A 10,790-nucleotide genomic window follows, 5' to 3' on the forward strand; every position below is an offset into this window, starting at 1 on the left:
TGACCCACAGGCGAAATCAAAGGTCCTGGGTCACTCTTTTTTGTGCGTGCAGAAGCTTAAAAATTAATAATTCAAAGGCTTATGGATCAAGGGTCTACTGGACTTAGCCTTCAGAGCAATGTTTTTTAAACTGGACTTCAAATGTTATTGATTTTCCCTAAAATTAGACTCAAAAATAAGTTCGCTTCGCAATCGAAACTTAAACGAAACTTGTCGTAAAATTATTATTCATTAGTTGGCGCTACATGAGTGTTATTGCAATTATTACACGCCAATTTTAAGTTTCCCCTGAATCTCGCTGCAGGACGAGGGTTGATAAGCTCTGGAGCTTTAATTTATTTATGCAACCGAGACACATCAATCTTTTGCAACTTTGAAGGCGAAACCTTCTTGTGGGAGTGTATGCTCGTGTGTGTGCCGCCAGGCATATGATCCTGTATAAATGTGTATGTACGATTCGTGGGTGCTGTAACATTCGCTGCCACGGTTTGTTGAATTTGAGTTTAATGACGTGTAAAAATGTTTTCATGGCTTTTGATTATATTTTACCTTAAGCGCCTCGAAAGTTTGGACCCCTACCCGGTATCCTTTCCGTTTGCCATTTGCAATGAATAATGTGAGCGTTGTGTCTCTCTGTTTTGCATATGAATACCTTTTGGCATCATCTCTGATTAGCACTGGCGACTGACAATGGGTGCCGCTGCTGTTATGTTGTGGAAGCGGAAGTATTTTAATGACAATCTCTACCCCTCGCATCCATTAGCCTCCGCTCAACTGTCAGTTATCGTTTTCAAAATATTGTTATCCGCAAAGCAGCCACGTAAAGTTTTTCGGTGGGGAAACGCTAGGTTTAGCAGACATTTTACCGCGTTTGACTTAATTAAAGTTTGGATATGAGAGTTTACATTAATTTTTATCGCTGCACATGGCAAAGGTTTGCTGATGGCAGGCCTACTAAATTTACCTAGCGTGACGATCATAACTTTGCAAGTGGGCCCATTGAATTAAATTGCATTAAAGTAGTTTATTTTGACAGTGGCTTTGTCTTCAACACATTTAGACAGTTTGCATTTTTTGATAGATGGGAGATGGTCACCTAGAACTGTCAAGAATTTAATACCGACACTAAACTAAGATGTTCAAGTAAAGTAAGGCACAGTACTTCGTTGCTTAGCTATTACGGTAAATAATGTTGGTGCTCCGCGGTAAAGGTAAACTTAAGCACAAAAGTTTTATGTTGTAAACAAAACAGTGTGTTATGTTGACAATTGTTCTCAGGCAGCTGGTCATGCTGGGCGCAGGGTCCGCCCTTCCCTTTTATTGCTTCGACTTATTTAATGCTCGAATAAACCTCTAAAAGAATGAAAACCTCTGCGATGAAAACAACAATTGTACAAAGTCATAGAAAATACTGAGTAAATGGAAAGCACGTGCGTTTTTGCACTTGTTGCACTGCTATTCCACTTGCCACTTCGCTTTACTTATTCTGACTCTTGAGTTTTGTTTTGTTTTTTCTTACTTTTGTTCTTGGCCAGCAGACACAGGCGACTTTATTAACTAATGTTAAACTATTGTTCGCCGTTACAACAACCGCTACACTTTTTTTCCATATCCTTGCTGTCTAAAGTAGTTTTTGATTTGGATCTAGAAAAGCATATATATACTATACTATAGTATACTTATACTATTGTAATATCAAAGTTCTTCGTATTGCAATTATTGCTGTGTTAATTTCCATAAATAAAAATCCGAAAAACCTAAACTAAAAATACTTTTGCCAACTTTGGTAATAATCAACAAGCCATTCTGAAATAAAGGCAGCTCAAAATTTTCAATTTCCATTTGTCATTCACCACACACACAGATGGAGCCATGCCCATTTTTTGCCCCTCCAACTGTGACCAGCAAGAACTTATTGTGGTTACAAATTGTGGTAAAAGCTATCAATGATATTATCAACAGACGGACAGAGCGACCTAAGCGAACAGAGCTGTACAGAACGTACATATGCATGCCCAATTACATCCGGTTGCAGTTTCAATTTCAATTTGCGTGGCCGGCGAACAATGGCCAATGGGATGCCTCTGCCCAAAAAGGACCAGAGGACAAAGTCGAAATGCCTGAGGCTGCAACTGTTGCAGCTTGACATAATATTAATTTAAATTAGACAGAACGACAGGTCTCTAGAACTTTAGGTCTCCTAGGTAGAGCGGTGGAGTTGTGCAATTTGGCCTTCTGTTGTCATCGTTTCGTGTAGGGGGTCCGAATCTATTTGGTAAACATCGAATTTGTTTTGGTTTCTTACAAAAATATAAGATTTTTCTTTTTTAAATATGTATACAGCAAGTAATGTTCTTATTTTACGATTTTAAAGGAAACAATTGATTTTGCTGTCGATATGCATTAATAATGTCGAAACGGAGTCCTTAAAGAAAGGAATTGAATGCATATGAATGAAGTACTCGCTGAAATCGTGAATCAACGTTGCCAACAAATTTTCTTAAAAGTTTGTTGTTTTTTGCATGCACAACTCTAACCAGAGAAGCCCGAAAAACAATGTCGGAAAGTGGGAATTACTGTTACTGTGCTCCTATAACCAGTGGTGACTAGTGGCCTCAATCAAAGCACTATACGGCCGTGTGGCAGCTTGGGAGGTTTTTGTCCCAGGCCTATGTCATTGAAAAACCGAAAATGTATGGCAATTAGAGTACCTATTGTGAATATGCCAAAATGCTGCACGGAACGAAAATACATACAGGGTTATGTATTGCTGCTTATACTAAAAAAATTGTCAGTAATAGCTAACACTATACTAACATCATAGAAAACTCGTAAGTGTAAGTTGATTTCTCATAATTTTTTATTTTTAAATTAAAATTAAAATTTGGAATTCTCAAAGTGTGTGGGAAAATGAAGTTGCCGAAGCCATATGACCGGCAAACTATTAGAGAGCAATCCCGTGGCTGTGTGCTGTTCATTTGGCCGCATTTTGTGGCAGTCAGTGCAAATGTCTCTTTGGTGTTCTTGCACTGTGTAGAGTAATTTTCGAAAAAAGAGCGAAGAGGTTGGGGAGGGATGTCAAAAAACGTTGCCTTCATTGTTATGTAGCCTTATTGTTATTGCATAAAAATTGCCACACATGCAACAGTTGCAATTAAGCGATGCAATTAACGTGTCGCAGTGTTTAACCTGTTACGCAGTGTACGTGTCCTGGCCATTTGTATGAGGGGACACAAGGCAAGGATTTTCTAAATTGTAATGCCGGCTATTTGGTTAGATCCTGGCACATGGCCAAGTACAATTGCGTGCCATTTGTGCGCCCACAATGGTTGTCGTTGCCGATGGTCAATGGTCATGGTCCTGAATACCGTTAGCATTTAAGCATCGCCATTTTTCACTTCCTCATTTTTTGAGCTACACACACCCAGCATGGCAATGTTTCGATGGCAACGAGTTAAATGCATTATTTTTAACACCAATTGTGTAAGTGAGCAAGAGCCGATAAATTGTCATCAAATGCGCGCGAGCCTTAATTGCCCCAATTATGTTAATTATCGTACGTGAGAGCCTGCTTTCTGCTACTGCACTCTGTGCAGTTTAATAATTTTCATCATTATTGAGGCCCAATAAAGTTTAATCACTGGAAGCTATTCCGCACATTGGAACTGTTGCTGTAGCAAGTAGTGTAAACGACTATGACTGCGGCGTCTCGATTACAGCTAAAAGTTTATTTGAGACTTAACGAATGTCGGGTAGCAGATAACACTTAGATTTTGTTACCTATTCCAAGTGAATATGAAGAAATTAACTATTTATTTTTAATTAAAGTATACAAAAATAGATTAAACACGAAAAAACCGAATTGAAAAAACGATTTTAATGATTAGAATTCTTTCCGCCGACGAGGTACAGGCTGCACAGGTAATGCCCTGAACTTTCAGCTAAAACGAGGCTAATTTGTTTATACATGCGGGAATGTGATATCACATTCCAGAATGCATGTGCATAATTCAGTGCAGATATCGGGTTTTCAAACAATTAGAGCATGGTGCAGGCACATCCAAAATCCTCCGGAGCACTGCGCATGATTTAATTATAAATTTAAATCTGCGAATTTTCTGTTGGGGAGGCTAAGCCCCAGCACATCCCGAAATAGTTTTACTGGCCTGGTACATAGTTTGAATACATTTTTTGAGGGGACTTAATTATGTGCAAATTGCAAACATAAATATATTTAATATTAATCGTGTTATTGCCTAGCGAGTGTTTGTTATAATATGTAAATATTTAAAATCATTTTGGAAAGAGTGGGGGCTACTGATTTACTTTGCACAAATTCCTTTCATGTGCTGGTACGTGTCCTTTATTCCATCGTAAAAAAGACGTCCGCTCCAGTGACTCCCCACTGAGCTAGCAATTGAATATATCCATTTCAATTATCTGCTAAACAGGAAATAACAAAAAAGACCCAACCAATCCATATTGAATGCAATGTGTGTGAACATATAAAAATCAAAACCAAATCGAGCGGAATCATGCGTAAGAATTAATAATTTCCGATTTATGTTGTTTATGCAGGTGGTTTGAGGGCAAAGGAATGTAGCCAAACTTTATGCGTCCGTGTGGACGACGATAGCGGAATGGCGATTGAGGAGCCAAGGAGGATAACAATACCATATTTTTTTTAAAAAGGAATGTCAACAATTATGCACTAAAAACAGTTGGTGTTTATTATATGTATCTTTATTTTTAACTATGTGGGACAGTCGTCTAATGCTTAAGTTCGTTTGCTTTCAATTTTACTCTAAAATATTGGTCTAATTTGAACACTTTTTGGTCAGTTGATAACTAAGAAGTAAAAATAAGAGTATTCCAAATCAAAAACCAAATTATACATTAATAATATGGGCGACACAGTATTTAAGGGGAGTAAAATCACGTTATAAAAAGTGTTCAATTTTTGCACATGACTGGATGCACGTAACTCAATCACATGCACATACTGCAACCCAAGGAGGACAGAAACTATAAGAACTGTGTGTTTCTTGCTTCCTATGTTGTACTTTTATTATAGCCTAATTGGTTCAGAAATATGGAATATTGTATTCTGTATTGTAAAAGGTATTTTTAAAAATGACAAGTCGATATTTTTATGTCATGCCGACAAACTGCTATATATAATATATTGCTATATATAATATATTGCTATAAATATAATATATTGCATGCATATAATATAATATCACGCATATAATAATAGAGTTCTAAAGCAAGCAACGAATCGGTAAGCAACATGCTTTTTACAGGAATTTTACCACCTTAAAGAAGACAGCTCAGTGATTAGAAAATTTGTGGCCACAAAGGGGAACTTGACTATGCAAAAAGCGTTTCAATGGAGTTGAGTGGGGCTGGGCTGCTATTATTTTTGTCATTTTGTTGCTCTACGTGTTGCCACAGGTGCATGAAATTGCACGCCAAATTGAGTTATGATTCGGCTCCAATTTGACAGGCGTTGAGGCGTGCTGATGGCCAGTAAATAATGGTGGCAACCCTTGCTCTTAGTTTTCCAATTGCTCAAGGTGCTAAATATATTTGTCTCTACCCAAAAAAAATCTCAGCTGCAAGGGGCTTTGATTAACAACCTTAGAATGAAACGAAAATGAGCAAAATGATAATTTATAGTCGAGCATTTAATTAATGGTCACGATTTACTTTCTGATTAAGGTTGTGAAGAGGTTTCTCGGCGATATTTAAGATTGATATGCGAAGGTGGGAAACAGTAAAATTCCGGTTTTCGGGCTAGGACTACACCGCAACTCTTTTCGACAGGGAAATTAATTCAACTGCGTAAATTACTTTGCAGCCACCTCAGGTGATTGCCATTGCCAGCGCCCTCCCTGTGGTTGTATGTGTGACTTAATTGAAAGTTAGTGGCGTAGGCCCGACCCCCAGTCGTACGCTGTTACAGGAGGTGGAAACGGTTCGGTCCAGTCTGATAACCAAAAGTGCTTGGAGGTTGTTTTGCGGTCGGAGAGATGGAGGGGTGGCGCAAGAAAACTGAAAAGTCCCGACCTAAAAACTGGAATTTTTCCGGCTTTCATTTCCTGGCAGGCCGAGGTAGTGCAGCTGTGTTTTTGCAACCGAATTGCTCTCGCTGAGCCGTGGGTGTTTAGTTTAGAAAACAAAACAATATCAAGGAAAGGTGCATGAAACTACGTAAGAAAAGGAAGACGAACAGCCCCAAGAATTGGCTGATTACACCCTCGGACACGTGAAAACGTTTAAGAGAAAACTGAGGCAAAATATTAAATCGTATCGCCTACATATGACTTGTTAGACTTTTAGCCATCGCGAACTTTGAAGTGTCCACTTTAATGGCCTATGTGCCCACGTCGTACGCTCACAGTGACAAAATTGACAGGCATACACAGACTAAAATGTGATGAAAGCAATTCAGTTCTGAAAGATGTAAGGAAAACCCGTTTGTATTGGAGTAATTACTTCATTTAAATTTCTAAATATTTCGTAATAATGAAAAGTTAAAAAGTAAAAAACAACGGATACATAAACTAAGGGTCGAACTGTTTTCTTTGGATGCGAACACTCGTACAGTTATTGTTGAGTTTATATGAATGTTCGGTTATTATTTTCTATTATTTGGAAATGTGTGCGTATTTAAAAATTCTCTTTGTGTGTTAAACGCAGCAATTAAAAATACAAGCATGAATTAAACTGGCTTACAAAAAAGCCCGCAGTAGCTACGGTATGGCGGTGTTAAGGTTTCGGTAGTACATGTAAACACAAAGCGTTAGGCAGCCAGTCACACCCCAGCGCCACATCGCCTACCAATCCAGCCGCCCCTTGACAGCAGCCGCAGCCGAAAAAACGTGGGACGGAGGAAACGCAAATACAAACTGATTAAATATGCACTTTGCAGCTTGGCAAACGCGGAATAAATTAAAGTGTTAATTTAACATGACACATTAGTGCAGCCACACACAGGTACTCGCACTCACATTGGGGAGCGGAGCTAGCCTGGCTTTTGGCCTGACTTTGCCCTTATGCCTGATTTTTGCGTGCGCGTTGTTTTTTGGCCAACTTGAACTGCTAATGAGTTGGAGTCCTGGTAGAGTTACGGGACCGGCGGCCAGGATCTGACGTTCCTGGTGCCCCGGCTCCGCAAAACACCAGGTGTTTGAAGTAATTACGCTCGCAGATGTATTAGCATTTTAAAGCGTAATTATTGTGCTGAGCAGAAAATCGTTCGAAACGAACTCTTTCCCTCTTTACAAGTTTGAAGTGGCTTTAATTCAATTAGCGGTTTGTCTAGCTTCCACTTGTAGCTCTCTCTCCGAATGCGTGGCGTAGCCGATGGTATTATTCGTTTAGTTAAGTACCATGAAGTTTGGTTTTCTGAGAGCAAAGCTTATTTAAAATTTGTGTACTTTGTTTTAAATTCCACTCGATGAACAAATAGGTGATGTTTTCTACATTGGCTTAACATTTCAACTTAATATTACATACCCCATCTCAACTAATTGTAAAAATAGGACGTCTCCATTTTTTGTAAGTTATCTTCCAATATGATTGAACTAGTATAAGTTGATACAGGGGAGAGAATATAGTATACGTGGTTATGAACCGGATTGAAAGCCAGCCGCTCGTTGAGGATTGATTTCTAATCCATACCATAACTAACAACGGCGATTAGGTACTATACTACTCTCTAGTTAAGAGCCCGATGGCGTGCAATTTATTCAGCTGTCAGCATTGGCCCAGCTGGGACTTCACTTGCGTTGCTCTTGTTCTTTGGCCGTATTTCTTTGTTTAGCGCTAGGGCGTGAATAAATGTTGGCGCTTACTTTTTGTCGTAGGGAGTAGATGTAGGGCCGTAAACATCTAGGGCAACTAAGTAGCGGAGCCATTGGATTCGATTAAAAGCTTACTCGATTCGTCAGGAAAAATGTGGCGAAAAAAGTGAAAAGCGAAATCAAGTCCGAGTATATGCCCCATGTACACAATAGCATGCCTTGGCGACACTAAAATTGCAAGGCTGTACACACAGGACACAAACCTCAACGGGGATTCAAAGGCCTGACGTGACGCGCACACTCGGCGATGCCGGCCCACCCAATCACACACACATGCAGAAAGGCACCGACGGTCAAATGAAAATAATGAAAAGCAAAAGCACCCTGGGAGTTTTATAACAATTGATCACCTGTTACGTTCATTGGTAATTGCACCCAGAGCCATACTAAATATACAGACACGCACACAGTTAGCGCTGGTCCAGCGTTTCGATGTAGGTGTGCGCGGGATGCCCCCGTGCACTCAAATAATCCCGTCTGTACCTCGTTCCCCGCCTTCAAAATCTCCTTTTGTGCACTTGGAAACAAGCTCTGAGTTTTGAGATTTGTTGAATATAATCTATTCCATAAGAATTCCTAAAATGGTTGTGAATAAATGTTTAAATGTTTTCAAGATATTACCTTAGTTCTTAAATAGAACGTATTAAATCAGATACGAATTTTTTCGTTGTGCAGAACCAGCCAGACTCCGCTAGTTCCGTCCCCTTGCCTATGCTTCCAATCTATACCACCCTTGGTTTTGCATCGATTGTCGTTGGCTTTGGATTTCGTGCATGAGGTCAGCTTTTGCCTTTGCCCAGCACCACCCTTCTATCCCCTTCCGCAGCCACTCACAGTGGCCAATTCATTTTCCGCCTCCCTCTCCGCCCTTCTGCCAATTGCCGTGGGACATTTGTTACAGTTGAAATGCGCTTGTAAAATGTTTTTTGATTCCCTTCACAGCAGCTCCTCTGCCACCAGTGACTCGTACCTCTGCTGCATCCTGGACGTTCTACGGTTCCGTTTCGATTCGAGTGGAGCTTGGTTCTGCGAGCCCCAACAAGTAAAACAAATTGTTGCATTTTAATGTTTTAGTCGTGTTTAATACTGTGGGTGGGAATGTACGCATGAGTGTGCAAGGGATTTATTGAATTTTAAATTTTAATGTGATTTATTCGAGAGTTGAGGTGGCAAAGTTCTAAAAAATACGTTTTGGTTCAAAGAAATAGAATATACAAAGTTATTAGGTAAAATAAAGTGTTTTGCTTGGAATGCGAGTGCGTTTTATGTTATAAAGTGGTATTGTAAAAAAATCAAAAAAATACAAGAATTCTTATTTCTAGTCTTATTAAAAACCCAATGCAAGACGTACTTCTTCCATTGCAATGATACTGCATTTTGAATATGCCGAACAGCAATGTTAATATATCACCATACCGTAACATAGCAGTCGCTGCCACGCCCACTTGCCACCCACAGTAGCTTCCTGCTGCGCTATGTGGCTGTCACTTGTCAAACATGTTGCTCGGCTTTGTGGCCATGTAAAGCGTCAAAGGATTTCACTGGAGTTCTTAAGGGGGGAAAGGAAGCAGCGGGTTAGTGGACAACAAGATTAGCATTTAGTTTAGTTGGCTTTGCTAGCCGTCGGTTGCCTCTTGGCATGGTTTAGTTCGGTTTGATTTGGTTCTGTTCCTATGGCAAACCTGCGGCAAATGTCAGTGCAGCTAAATGGCTTACAAACTCCTCCCGCCGCTCATCCGACAAATGGGGACTTCTACAGGGCCAGGGCACCGTTGCTAATTTCAGTTGCTGTCGCCCGAAGGCATCCAGCAGATGTAAAGAACTTTGATTGTGCGTGCAGCAGGGCAAACAATGGCGGAGCAAAACATAACTTTTAATGAAATTCAACGCATTTGCCTGTTAATAATAAAATGCGATGACAAGGCGAAATTATGTTTATTATTTTATGTTGCTGTGCATTCCTTTTTGTTTTGCAAGGGCGGGAATTTCTTAATACACCTTTCCAGAGCAAGATTCTTCAGGTCTCTTTTTCTTTTGAATCAAAGCCTACAGGGCAGTCAAATGCCTCTTGTCAACATTTGCCTCCCTGAGTTTATCCCAGCGGAGAGAAACAGGGGCATAAATAATTTCGAAGAATAAATTTTGCCTTTACGCTTTAAATAAAATTATTTTTTTAAATAAATATGCAAACATTATGAAAAAAAAATAAGATTAGTTTACGTAAGGGTTAGATATTTATTTATTATATCCACAAACAGGTCGTATCCATAAAATTATATACAACTGTTGGGAAATTTAAAATCTGAACGAATTATACTTCCATTTTTCTTGGTTTCTTTTTTTCAGTGTCCCTCATAAGTTTGGCCTTACCATAAGCAGTTCCCGTTTCCTTTGGCAGCTTGTGTTATTCTTTTATGCGTTTCTAATTTCATTTAGCGACATTCGACCTTCTCTACCAACAGCACTCCTGGATGCTGAGTTTGCCCGATCTCCGCACGCATTTAAAGTTTTCCAGCAATTTACTTGTGCGTCTGTGCTCGAGCCACTGCTGCATTGTTGTGTTTCAGTCATTCTTTCCCTGGGTATTCACCTTTTCCATTTTTCATTTGACTCGCTCTGTTTGCGAGTATTTTCTTTTAATTTTTTTGTTCCCTCAACTTTGCTGAAATTAGATTAGAAATATTGCTACCAGCAATCTGGTTCAGCCCATTCTCCTTACTTCCCTTCTTGTTAAATTTTTGCTTTTTGAATACCCATGTTGCTTTTGTGTGTCGGTTGATTTGAATGCTGGAAAACAAGAAGAAATGGTTTTTGTGTTTGCTTAATATATTTTGGAGCTCTGTAGTTGGTGGTTGGTTTATTGAAGCTTTACGAGGAAAGGGGCAGCTTTCCGAATAAATCGGGTCTTAAATTATTTAT

Source organism: Drosophila eugracilis, unplaced genomic scaffold (genome assembly GCF_018153835.1).
Source record: "Drosophila eugracilis isolate 14026-0451.02 unplaced genomic scaffold, ASM1815383v1 contig_1817, whole genome shotgun sequence".
Taxonomy (NCBI): domain Eukaryota; kingdom Metazoa; phylum Arthropoda; class Insecta; order Diptera; family Drosophilidae; genus Drosophila; species Drosophila eugracilis.